At 43.9% G+C, this 13,978-nt stretch overlaps 1 protein-coding gene across 1 annotated transcript in view; it reads right to left on the bottom strand.

The window, feature by feature from the left end:
* NELL1 (neural EGFL like 1) overlaps positions 1-13,978 on the bottom strand; it is a 6,602,686-nt gene that overhangs the window by 4,565,583 nt on the left and 2,023,125 nt on the right. The gene's annotated exons all lie outside the window — the stretch shown is intronic.

The raw sequence follows: 13,978 nt of genomic DNA, 5'->3' as shown, positions 1-13,978 counted from the left end.
ACGGGTGGTTTATTTTCTATTTACCATTACAATGCCAATGATGTGGGGAGATTTTTAAAAAGTGCAATGGTCATTTTAAGACAGATGTGTGTATGTCAGAATCAGTATGAATAATTGTGAGTGACTGTAGTATAACTTGTTGGAGGTACATGAGCCAACGGGAAGAGAGACTCTCTGAACATAGCTCCCTACCGTATATAAGGTAGTGGAAATTACCACAAGACTACCACATATAGCTCTCTGTCGTAAATAAGTCAGTGAGTTTGCCCATGGTGGCGCACCAACACTATCCCTGGAAATTGTGGTTTCCCTAGAATGCAGGTCTGAGGTCTCTCTAGTGATCACACGAAAAATCTAAGCGAAGATAAGGGATTCTGGACATTGGGGCCACAAATAAAACAAGGGAATTATGCTCACAAAAATACCACCAACCACGTATACCAAATATGCAGGTCTGGGTGCTGAAATAATGCATGTCCATTGTATTATTGTTGCACATGGCCAAATCTGAATACAAAGAGTGATTATTGCTAAGTTATTTCTCGGCGGTAATAAAATACCGTCAGGCCCCAAATCTCCACAAAATACCCTACACCAACCCAAAAAAACAACAACATTGATGCTCTTATCAACTCGCAACCAAGCCATGTTGGAACTGCTTAACACATATGTCCCCTTGAAGCAGGAACATATGCCCTCTCTACAGATATATCAAGGGACTGAGGGCAGTTTAGCAACCCTGTTGATTGAATTATTGAGTAGCATTGGGCAGATGGATGCTCCCAGGGTGCTGGAAGGATACTAAGATTACATTTTCCCTAAAAAATGGAACATTAGTAGTTGTGCTCTCCCTGTGTGCCAATTCCACTACTGAACTAACCCAGTAGATATTACAGCCAATGGGAGAGGGATACTCAGTTGGCCCATTCATATTTTGGGTGCAGAAAAGGCATTCAAAACTGTCAAATGAAACTTCCTATTACACATTTTTCCCATAACAGGTCTGTCGGCTAATTTGATAAAGGATTTGTAATAGTTATTTAAATACACAGATGCCAGGGTAGTTATGTAGGTTAGCAACTATCCAGTGGTTCATCCATCAGAGCTTTCTTCGTTCTTCTTTCATCTGTGCATAGGGCCAATAAGTTATGACCCAAAAGCAAAACCACAGAGCGACCAATGCATTTTTGAGCAAAGTACTGGTTTTTGATGGTGACATCCCAAGTCATCTTTTGGAAGCATATATGTATGTTCTGAGCTATGCAGAGTAGTATGGTGTTCTCTGAGACCATGCATTAAATCTGGATAAAACAACTACCCTGTTGTGGCATATCACTTAAAAGGCTTGCGTGATTCCTGCCCCTAGGTCACTAATCTATGTAGGGCCTAAGTTATTGCATGATCCCATGTGGCTTGGGTATAGTCATTGTTATAAAGTAGCTGTAAGGCTCTTAAAAGGGATGTAATAGGCTTTCTCAGCTTCTGATCCCATTGGCTGGTAGAATTATTTTAATTAAGATTCTGATACTTTGTATCTTTGTTTAACTGATTGTCTGGCAGAGGCAAAGCTGGGTACCGGACCGGGTGCAATCCCGTGTTTGGTGGAAAAGCACTGTTGGTGATGGGGGAAAAAACAAGTTCTGTCATAGTCCACAATTGGCAGGAAGAACCCAGGTCATTAAGTAGTCATTGTTTGTCAGGAAATGCTGGAGGAAGCATTGCTAATCACCTTTTGGCATGCAAAGCTGGAAGAGACTGAGCTGATAATGTTATTAGAGACACATTTCAGAGCCATGTGGAAAAACACTGCAGGAGAGGGCAAAAAAGCTAGATGCAGTGGTTAAATGTGCCAAAGACACCCAAAACACAGACCCTGTTTCACTCAGAAATGATGCAGTAGACAGGGCCATCAAAGAAGCAGCATATTTACGGGAACCAGATGTCACTGTATATCCTGAGGTGATCATTCAACAGCTGCAGTTAGCAATACCGTGTACAGCAGTACCGGTTATGCAAATAATTGAACTACAATGTCAGACACCTCAGGATGAGAAGGCCCTGTGGTTAAATGGGGGTGCTCACTTGGTGTGGAGACAAAACAATACAGGAATTTCTCATGGTTGCGCTTGAGCATCTGCATTACACAGCACATACTTCTAAGCACCATATTGAAGCCGATGTTCAGGAGGACTGGTTTGTTCCCAACTCACATGAATATGTTAATCAATCTGTTGGTGAATTGTACTACCGGTCACCTTTATAGTACAGGACATACCTTAAGGACATTGTGCGGCACATTTCACCATCCAACTGAACCTTTCCAGGAACTTCACATTGACTATGTTGTCAAGTTAAAATTAGTAATTTCTGTTATCTTTTTGTAGTTGTTTTCCCATTTTCCTGATGGATTCAGGCTGGCACCTGTAACAACCTGATGCTAAATCAGCAACTACATTTCTAGTATGCAAGGTTTTCCTTTGCTGGGGTATATGGTAAGTTCTAAAGTCAGATAATGGGACTCACTTTTTCAAAAATGTGTTTAAAGAAATTGCATCCCTACCAGGGATAAAACATAGGTTGTGCTCAATTGACTGCCCACAGACCAATGGAATTGTGGAAAGATTGAATGGATTGTTGCAAACGAGATTATCTAAACTTTATTTATTTATTTATTTAGGCATTTGTAAAGCTTACCAAGCCCAAAGGCATCCAGGCACTGGTTATAGTAAATGCAAATTTGCAAAGAATACAGAAACACAAATGATATAGACCGTAGTTACATAGTCTGGCCACTTGCTAAATTAACTGTGTAGTAAGTAATTGAAGGGTGAAATAAAATTATAAATCCAAAATGACTGTTCTGATTTTAGTGGTAGTGGAAAGGCATTCCAGTGCTTGGCAGCCACAACCATGAAACTGAGAACCCCTGCTCTTTGCAGTCTGAATGTAGGATTGTACAGGAGGTGCTAGTGGGTGGACTGGGTCGGTCTAATGGATTATGATTTGATAAACATTTGAGACAGGTATCTTGGTGCAGTGTTCGACAGGCATTTGTGGGTTATGGTAAGTGTTTCAAACAGAATGCGCTATCGAATAGGCAGCCAGTATATGTTTCTTCTGGCTGGTGATATGTGGTCTTTTTCTGGGATGTTCAAGGCTACTCTTGTTCTCTATGATCTGTAATTTCTTATTGTTATAGGTAGTAGTTCCAGTGAAGAGGGCATTACAATAGTCTAATCTGGAGACTATGAGGGCTCCTGCAATTGTGACGCAGCTGTGAGTAGAGAGAAAAGGTCTGCTGACAATAATATTTTTAGTGGTGTAGGCTGCAGATGGGGCAATTACATGTCAAAGAAAGTGAGAAATCCAGATACAGCCCAGAGTTTTAACTTCTTTGGAAACTGGGATGGTGATACCATTGATGATGAATGATTTGTATGCTCCGCCCAGTTTCTGTAGTATGGCTGTGATCTGATCAGGAGCAGCTCAGTCTTATCATTGTCGAGGCATAGCGAATGTAAGGCCATCAAAACCCTGTATAGTTTGATAGATCATCCCCAATGTGTTGGAGACAGTGTCATAGGAGCCTGAGCTGGGTAAAAGAATGTGGGAATCATCCACATAGTTAGTGTAGGAGATACCCAGTGTCGAGGAGGACGAAAAGGGGTTTTGTGAAGATATTGTACAATATGGGAGAGACACATGAACCTTGGGGGACTCCACAAGTGAGTGGGGCTGGAGGGGACGAGGCATAAGGGGAGACCACTCTTATCATTCTGTTTGAAAGAAAAACGAGATCCAGGCTGTTTCCTTGCCAATGAGAGGTGTTGGCAAAGAATGTTATGATCTACCAAATCAAAGGCAGCTGAGAGGTCTAGTAAGAGCAGAGCAAGTTTGACGTTTTGTTTGAACTCATCTATTTGGATCTATAAATCTAGGAGTGCAGATTCCTTGCCATTACCTGGGCGCTACCCAGATTGGCGCAGGTGGGCTTCCAAAGGTGGGGTAGGACCTAGGCATCTTTTGGATTGGAAGACACTATGCTGGAGGAGAAAGAGGTATTGATGAGCAATGAGATGAATGGCATGAGCTCTGAAGCGAGTCTTTGATGACTGGGGCCAGTCAGATGTCCCCTTGACCCCTTGACATCTGGATGGTTTTATACCTTTGATGATTTTAGTTACCTCCAATTCAGTGACAGGGTTGAACTCAAACAGGTGAGTGAAGTGTGTGGGCGGTGAGGGTTATTGTCTGGTAAGCCATCAGAGGAGATTCGTTTGTATTTCTTTGCTAGGATTTGTAATTGGAGTGCTGAGATTTTATCCAGCAAGGTATGTTGTGTATTGGAGCACTTTACTAGATCTTTGGAGCAATTGGCTGGAGTGAGAACTGGAGATTCTTGTTCTCAAAGTATGGCAAAGAGCTCTCGGGTACCTGAGTTAGTTTTTGCAGGCTGTAGTTGTACCTGGAACCTTTAGCTTTGAGTATGGCCTGTTTATAGGTTTTTGACAACGTAGTGAGTGAACTTTGTTGGTTGCTGGTGGTTCCTTTTTCCAGGCAGTATCTGCTACTCACTTAGTTGAGCAGAGAGCTTTAAGGGTAGGGGTAAACCATGTGTTGAGGTGTGCCAATGGCTTTGGTTTGGGTTTACCAATAGGGACAACCTCCTCAATGGCAGGCAGAAGAGATTGTTTGTAAACATCCACCATGATGTGGAACGCCGCCGTCTCCACCTCCATATTCGATGCAGATTTGCTTGCTCAGCTGTCTCAAACTGACGACACAGGTGGAACTGCTAATGCCAAAGATGTTATATCTGAGGCACCTGAATTGAATGATTTACCTCCATGCCACTATGTACACGTGCATACGGGGGCTGGCTCGGATATACCTCTCTTACACTCACAGGTTGTTAAAATGCAAATTAATCACCCAAGTGTGACTCTGTCAAATGTCATAGTCTAAGAAGAAAAATAATCTTGTTGATTTCAAGTCGGCGCTATCCTTATGCAAACTATAAAAGGGGTAAATATTATGCTTAATCCATTTTCACCAAATTTAAGTAGAGGCATAGTATTACAGCCCCATGTGATCCCTGATCAATCGCCTCAGCCTGTAGTGAATACTACCCCAGAGACTCAACCATGTGAACTTACGGCAGCGCAAGAGTTTAATCTGCGCATTGACCTATTTTATATCCTGACACTCCAAGATCCCCTGCTAATTTATCTGCTGTACTAGTTTATTCTTTGCGAGGGCCACGCCTCACCCACCCTTCAGGTTTAAACAACCTCATCCCACAACTCATGAGCCTATACTAATGGCTCTGAAAACAACCTCAACCGACAACTCATGAGCCTATACTAACGGCTCTGAATAATAGTGTATATACCTTAATCATGCTATATGAGGCCCTTTTGAAAACACTAACAATCAACAAACCTACTTAATGAACATTGATAAAAAAATGGATTTGCTAGTTGGCACCTCTAAATCTTTGCAGACAGATGAGAAAGTGGACATTTTAATAACATCCATTAAAGATTCCAACCATTGTCACCCTATACCAAATTCATGCTTCATAGTAACAGAGCCTGACATTTCTTGTATGATCCGACAGGATGATATTGGAGTGGGTTCCTCAGACATTGTAACCAGACTTGTTTGTACCAATAATAACTCTGTTATTGAGTGTAATGAATTGGACCTGGTTTTCCTATCATGGCCGTCCTTGCCACATTATATATTCCTCTATAGCAAGCCTCTATAGATCTTATCTATCTTGCGTTACTGCATACTTACAAATATTGGCCAGTAGATTGCTTCATCTTCTTTGTTTTCATGATTACCTTAGTTTGGGGTACATATTTCTCTTGGTGCTTCAGTTACATCGTCACTCTTAAGTATTTTCATAGCGTTTCAGCAGAGGTTCATATATCGTCTTAATGACATCACTCTGCCCTTGTCAAATTTCACTTAACATTCCATGATGTCCTTTGGTGCATGCTGACATCCTTCCATGCAGCATCCTTCCACACTTTCAGTGCAAGGGTACATTCTATATGACTGTCTGCGTGCATAACATTTCTCATACACTCAATGTGGTATAGGAATAACACATGGTGTTCCAAATATAGCCCTTCTCCTGCTGACATCAGAGAGGTGCACCCAATACCACAATTCCTTCACTTTGACCACAAATAAAGTGGCATACACTTCTGTACAAGGTCTATTAGGGTGTGGCTCACTCCACCTGCTGACAAAATTATGAATTTAAAAAGCATCCCATGGAAGTAATTGGAGTGCCAGCGAGCTCACAGATTCCGGTTCAGCGCTGTTCTCTTCTTCCGCTCGTCGTGGCGCTATCTGTCAAGAAAGGTATTTTATTGACTTTGTTATTTCTGTCAAATACAACTTAAACAATTATCCTAGAACTGACATAGCCCTGTGTGCATCAAAATCACTCTGCACAAGTGACATTGGCATGTGCATATGTCTCCCCATCACTATCTTGTGAGGGAAGAGGTGATGGTCCTTACAGGGCTGGGTCCTCAAACTGAAGAGAGTCAGAGGCATGCAATGGACCCAATTATTTTTGAGAGTTACACACAGTTTAGACAAGGTAGCTTTCAAGAGGTCATACATCCTCTAAACAACACTGTTGGCCTGGGGGTAGTATATTGAGCACATCACGTGTTTAATACCTAGAAGAGCCACAATCTCCTTGAACAACTCATTAAAGAAGTGGGTGCTGTTATCGCTCTTAAGATTCTTGCCCACTCTCCATCGGGGGAAACACTTATCTGACTAAAAATGTAGCTGCCGATTTGGCATCAGGATGTGCACATAAACCAGCCTCAATCCAATGGGAGAAGAGGACCACCATGACAACGAGATAACAAAAGGTGTTGCACCGTTCTCCTATACATACAAAATTAATATGAAGGTCTCAACATGGTTGGCTTGGATGAGCCAATGTGCCCTGCAAGGTCCTCAATGTATGCCCAGTGTTATATGTTTGAAAGACGGTACAATGTGACGTGAATACATTCTATAACTCTTGTAAGTTTAGCTTGTACTAATCCTTCTGTATATTGGCAGCAATATGCTGCTTAGACACATGCAAGTGGTAGTACAGCTGGTTGAATGTGACTAGGACCAGTTCATGGGGCATTATGACTTTCCCAGTGCTAGCCTGTCTCTACGCTAGGTCTGTGGGAGAAGGCACACATCCCCTCTTCTGCCACAACAATTTCTCCTTCTGCGGTGCTTGACCATGAGACTCTATCATTTCTGCAATAGGTGATGTAGTATATGGAACCTGCATTTGCAACTGCATACTGGCGAGTGCTGGGATATCTGGCAATGGTAAATATGCTGCTAATTTTGCTGCCCTTTCTGCTCCTTCATTACCAAGTGAAACAATGGCTTCGCGACAAGTGTTGGCTGATCTGTCTAAGAGGGCTGCATGCTGTACTGGGGATCGATCTGCTCTCAGAAACATTCTCCTCTTCCACCTCACAGTTGTCGTCACAGAAGCAGAGTCCAAATAATCTGTCACTCCACATTCCTGTGCTGCTTCGTGTGCCACAAAACGAACAATCAAATTGTCTGCCTGGGCAAAATAATACACAGATAACCTTCTTTGGATAAAAAACTCATTGGTCCATCAACCAACCGGGCCACTGCTGCCCCAGTATGTCGCTGATCTGTCTTTTGGTGAAAAGTCGCTGACCCGTTTACAAAGAACACCTCTCCATCATCTAGAGTGCAATCTCGAGCCTTGGGTATGTCATTGTGTGGGCCTTCGTATGTGGCGCAGTCTTGAACATCATCAGAGTCAGTAATGGGCTCTGTCAAGAAGGTAGCAGGATTTGCAGTTTTACAGCGAACAATGTGAATGGATGGGCTAGAAAGAATAACTTTGCATGCTGATGCCCTCTGTGTTGCCAGCATAGAGTTTGATCTTTCAATTATTGCAAATACTGCATGTTCGATGTACAGAGTTACTGAACGCCCCATCCGAATCTAGCATACCACGGTAATATATTAGAGGTTTGTGGCCCATGGTACTGTGTGGTGTCAAAACTGCCATCCTCGTCTGACCATCAGAGTGTGAGAAAAGTTAGAACTCTTTGGTGTAGTCTGGGGTTGCTAAGACAACTCCTGAAAATTAATAAGCATCACATCATTCCAAGTGATAATACTTTTTGGCAGTTTGGCCTCGGTAAGGGTTTGCAGAAGTGGCTGGGTGTATGATGAATAGTCAAAAATCCACGGCGTACAATAATTACGCCCCCCCGCCCCCAGAAATGTCTGTCTGCATGTCCTTAACTGTTACCGGCTGGAGTGTGCCACGCACTGCTGCAGACCATTATGGAGTCACTCTCTTCCCATTCACCAAGATCAATTGGCCTAGATACAACACCTCCTGTTGACAGAACTGTACCTTAGCTCTATCCACCTTGTACCTTTTGTCAGCCAACAACTGTAACAACGCAATGGAATCTTCCCTACACTGCTGTTAGTGCTACATACCAACAAGCTATCCACATACTGAATGATGGTGCTTGGAACTTGGATGTTAGCTAAATCTTCATGCAGAGCCTAGTTAAAAATGCTGTGGGACTCACAGTAGCCCTGTGGAAGGCTAAAAAGTTGGAATTGCCTCCCAAAATTGTAAATGCAGTGAGGTATTGAAAATCTGGGTGCAGTGGGACAGAATGAAGGCATTCTAAAAGTCTAGTATAGTAAAATGTGTGGCCGCAGTGGGTATATTACATAATATTGTGGTGGGGTCAGAGACCACAGGGAACTCTGGCTACTATTTTGCCAAGCGGATACAAATCCTGAATCATTCTCCAACTAGACCCCTTTTATTTTTTCACAGGATAAATGACTGTTTTACATGGGGAATTTGGTGGTACTATGATGCCTTGGTGTAGGAGAGCCATAGTGGTGTTTTGTTTCCCTTCTTCAGCTGCTTTGGATAAAGAGTACTGTTTCACTTTAGGTAAGCCTGCACCTTGCTTCAATGTGATATGTATTGTTGTGAGACTGCACAAAAGTCCTACATCAGAAGGGTTACTTTTCCACCACTTGTCAGTTATTTGTAACAGATCTTCTTGAACAAATGAAGGGGCACTCCCCATCAATAACATGGGACATGGGACCCGTCAATACGGTATAATTATTTCACAAAGTACACATATTTCCAATATTATCCTTGAAGCACTGAAGCACTTTGAAACACTTCACTTGTGTATAAGCACTCTACAAATAAACAATTACAATTGCAATTACATTTATCTCCCCAGCAATGTCCTTATTCTCAAACATATCCTCATCTGTTGTATCTCTCCAGGGCTGGATTGGATCAATACACAACATTGGGTGCCATTCTCCCCTATCACTCTCTGTTTCTATTAACGCAATCCTTTCCTTTGACACCAACACTCCTTCTATATCAAGCATGATAATAGGTACTGCAACAAGTTCCTGGGGAAGGGTTGGTCTGAACAGAAATTCAGAGGGCACCCACCAGTATTGGTTGGCCACCTGCAGGACTATGATAAGAAGCACTGTAATCCCATATATAAACAAATCAGGGGCCATTGGTATTCCTCTCGCCACTGTTTCATTTCTCAGTGCATGTATGATCAGCATGACCCTCACGTAATGGGGGTCAAACTCAGCACTCCCTTTTCAGTAAACGAGATGGTCATGCTGAGCTTACTTACGATGTCCCTACCCAATAGATTCACGGGGGTCATGGTGGAAAACAACAACTGGGCCCGTATCACCATGTCCCTTACTTTAATGGGCAATTCATTTGTAAACAGAACCGATTGTACTGACTCAGAAAAGCCCTGCATGTCCATTACCTCAGCTGACAAAGGGAACTTCGCTCACTAATACAGAACTTCATTGCATCTGTATCCACCATGAAAATAAATGATATATTTTCTATCTCCATGCCTACCAAGGGTTCCTCTTTCTGGGTTGGTAGGGACCAATAAAACAGGGCACACAAAAGCTCTCTGTGGGCTGTCCTAGTCTGGGTATGTGTCTGTTCCTGGGAAAACGAATGGATTCCCTCCAATGTCAGTGGCCCCTTAATAGTGTGTCACTGTGCCATTGGGTATTGCATTACTGTTCTGTAATAGAAGGGCCTGCTACTGCCCAGAGTGTACTGCATGTTTTGGTGCGCCACCAGAAACTGGGCCGGGCAGCTGCAGAAATGACAGTGGAGGAGCAGGTGGGGCTGCGGGTAGTGGTGCACCATATGGAAGTGCTTGGGGCACTTGCGAATAAGACAGGGGGTATGAGGTGTGACATCCCTGACGGTATGGGCCATCTGCTGCTGTGGGTACACAAACACCTGTCTACTCCTACATTCTTGAAATACTTGTGCATAGGCGCGTTATAAATGGCATATCATATTATATCATATATTTAAAAAATGACCCATCCATCTCCACATCCAACACTGTCCCGCTCCTCCTCCCCTTCAAATCCACTTTGTCCTCCTCATGCCCCTGATAACTGCGTTCTCCTCGCTGATACCCCCTGAAAACCCTCCTTGGGCCTGAGATGGGTACCCACCGTTCCAATCGTAATCACTTCCTCAACCCAGTGTCGCTCATACGTCTGCCTAGAACACTATAGGCTCTGCTTGCCATTCTGTCTGTACCACTGTTATTGCCCCTTCCAATGCAACCTTTGCCAGTTTCTTCTGCACCAGTTTTGCGTCCTCTATTTGTGCTCTCTGGGCCATTGCCTTCCCTTTCTCTTTGAACCGTTTGCAATGATGTACAATAATAGACGTATTTACGCACATACCTTAACTTGAATACCCACTATCTTATCAAGAGTTTTCTGTACTTCCTTCGGGAGTCCCCTTTATACTAGAAAATAAAAGAAGGGAGTTGCTCAGTCCCACAAATCTCCTGTCTCTGGCCTTCACATCTCCTGAATTTGCAAAATTTACTGAGCAGGGTATTCATCATCCCGCATCATCCGCTGCATTATCTATTGAAGATCTGGCGTTTCTAGATATGTACAACACAGTGCTGCCCATACTTGGGCCTAATGTTCTTCAATTGTGCTCAATCATGGCCATAATCCCCTAACTTCACACCCAGATACCCTGCTTTAACCCAAATGCCATCTGGCTGATCCCCCATTATTGCAATGAACACACTTTTCATATCTCCCACTGCCAAGGTAGCACCAGCAGTATGCTTCTCAAACGCATTTATCCACTTAACTGCTCCAGCAGTGATAGACAGGAGTGCCTTTATCAGATTATGTTTTATCCATGTGGGCACATGGTATACACTGGGCCCTCCCTGGCCCCTGATGTAATAATGGAAACAATGCACCTACTATCTTAGTCACTTTCTTTCTCTCTGCTTGCGTTCTTTTCACCAACGCCGTACGCCCATACCCATTTCACAACCTAGCCCCCACAAATTCTTGACCCGCAACCATATTTCAGGTGGCTTTTCTTCATCTTCCAAATCTCGTCCCCTGCTCATGTCAATTCATAATCATCAACAGACTGTACAGTCCCATTATAGAAACTATCTGCCCGCTTTCCCCCTCCCTACTCCATACTCCCTGTCCTACCCACTCCAAAATTACTCCCGCTCTCCATTCACCAGTCCCAACATGTGCCTACTGTCCATCTCTCCTATCTAACCTTAACCTTGCTAGCTCTTCCTCTGCCTTTTCCAGTTCTTTTTTCAACTCCTTCTGTGGATTCCTATCTATTTCTTCTTGTCCAATAGCGCTCGCAGCTGCAGACGCCATGGGATTGGGGAGGTTTCTGATACTTGGCCGGTGTGGGGGACTGGTAGAGGGCTAAAGGGCGTATGTGGAATTTGTGTATCCTGGTGCAGCACATGTGGGGTAAAACCCTAACTGAGGGGACCGGCCTGCATCTACGGAGGACACCGGGGCAGGAGCGATCAGGGAGATGGGCGTGGTAATGGTCAGAACACAGGTTATGGGTGGCCCATTCACCATCTTGGGAGGAGATCAATAGGAACATCTTCCAAGTCTTTCACCATTTTCCACAACTCTAACACTTCCTTTCCGTTTTTCACCTTTTTCCCCCTGTATCTTGCTGCTAAAAACATGTACATATGGCTCAGAATGTCTTTATTATTTGTTCCATGTTCTGACCATGGCTTCTACATCCCCCTTTGGCCTCTGCTAGCCATTCTTTATGATATTTGAGGATCTTCTATCTATACAAAGGAAGAGCCTTAAACATATACTCCAATGGGGTTGTCGGCTCCATCGTAGTCGCCCCTCTACCACATTATACAATGCTTCGTCTAACCACACCTCGAACCAGTGGGCCGAACTTACCCATCACCCATCTTGCCCTCCCACAACCAATACCCCACCCTTCTCCTTATTCATAAACCCCACATTCCTCTCACACAAGTCCTCACACCATCCACTAACCTCCTCTCACACAACAAAATCAGGCTCTACCTTGGCCTCTCATCATCACAACAAAACACACAACAATAAAATCACAGTAATAATCATTTTTAAAAACACCTCTTGTATATTAGGTGAGGAGATCATAGGTTCACAAGGAGTCTCTACCACAACTACTTCTCATTTTGACACCCTCCTCATACCGGGCGGAGAGACCCTAGGCCCACTAAAGATACAGAGACTCTATCCATACTTTTTTCCTCTATTACACAGCGCTGTCTTCTTCCCTTGTAATAGGTAGGGTCCTGTTACACCGCAATCCTCTATATTATAATCAAAACAACTTCTATGCAATACCACATGATCTTCCACACTTTCCACCCACTCGTCTCTCTCTACACTTGGACCATTCCTCTCACCCTAAAACACTCACACTTCTCTTCAAAACCCTGGACACGGCCATCACTATTGGATTCAGTTCCTGGGGGTTGACCAGTGGGGTGATCATCTGGATGGGGGGTCTTCGAGGAGTGGAAGTGGGACAGCGAAGGGTGAGACGCGGTATCCCCTTCCTTATGACACATTTTCCTCATCACCCACGGTAGGATATTTAGAAACTCTACCCCGCCCCCCACTTTTCTGACACAAACACTTTCGCATGCCGTGTGCGACAACAGACTAACACCAGAGCTGTTTACCTGACATTTCCCAAACACACGGGTCAGGCAGAGTCAAGCAATTGTCGATAACTACACACACACCTGACTGCCCTTTCCCTTCCCCATAGGGATAAATGGTGAAGCACGAGAGCACACTCTGAGGAAGGCCAAATGTTTGAGGAAGCAGCTTTTCAGAGGCAGCAGTTCAAACAGAGGAGGAAGGCAGTGAAAACCGATAGGACGACAAGAAGTGAATTGCCCTTTTCAATCCAGACCCGCAAAGCCTCTGATAAAAGAAGCGTAAGACCGGGAATCGCAGTAACGGATGTCAAAGGTATATGGGACCCTCCCACACTGGTAGCCAGGGCAGGGAGATGCGGTTGCCCTCGTGGTACCACCCTTGACTCCAGCGGCAAAACAAACATCAACACGTTCAGCACAGCCGGTGAGTCAGAAGAACTGATAGCGGACCAGACAATGTTAAGCTTAAGGTTGCTGGGGCAACATTATACATGAAGGAAGAAGATTAAGAGACAGAGATCTTTTTTGATAAACAAACTTGGTAACAGAGATAGTGTGGTCCGGCACCACGTGGGTGCTCATTTGAAGGTTTCTGGATGGTACCCCTCTCCTGAACAAAGAGAAAGTAGTGAACTAGGATTGTTGAAACTTCAAGTACCAAGAGGCCCTAGTAGAGGCTGGTGTGAGGTGGCGAAGTGCTCTTACAAGGGTAAAGCCAAACCCCTTGTACAAGTGACAGTCTTTGACACATTTCAGAAACCATTAACAAATATGAAAGTGTGAACCCGACTGAGGGAATTGTGAAACTGGTGTTTGCGCCCAGATGAGGGGAACACTGTGTG

The sequence above is a fragment of the Ambystoma mexicanum genome, chromosome 11 (assembly GCF_040938575.1).
Source record: "Ambystoma mexicanum isolate Mex_15411 chromosome 11, UKY_AmexF1_1, whole genome shotgun sequence".
In the NCBI taxonomy this organism is placed as follows: Eukaryota; Metazoa; Chordata; class Amphibia; order Caudata; family Ambystomatidae; genus Ambystoma; species Ambystoma mexicanum.
The sequence above is the reverse complement of the archived record's forward strand: the minus strand, read 5'-3'. Positions and strand labels throughout refer to the sequence as shown.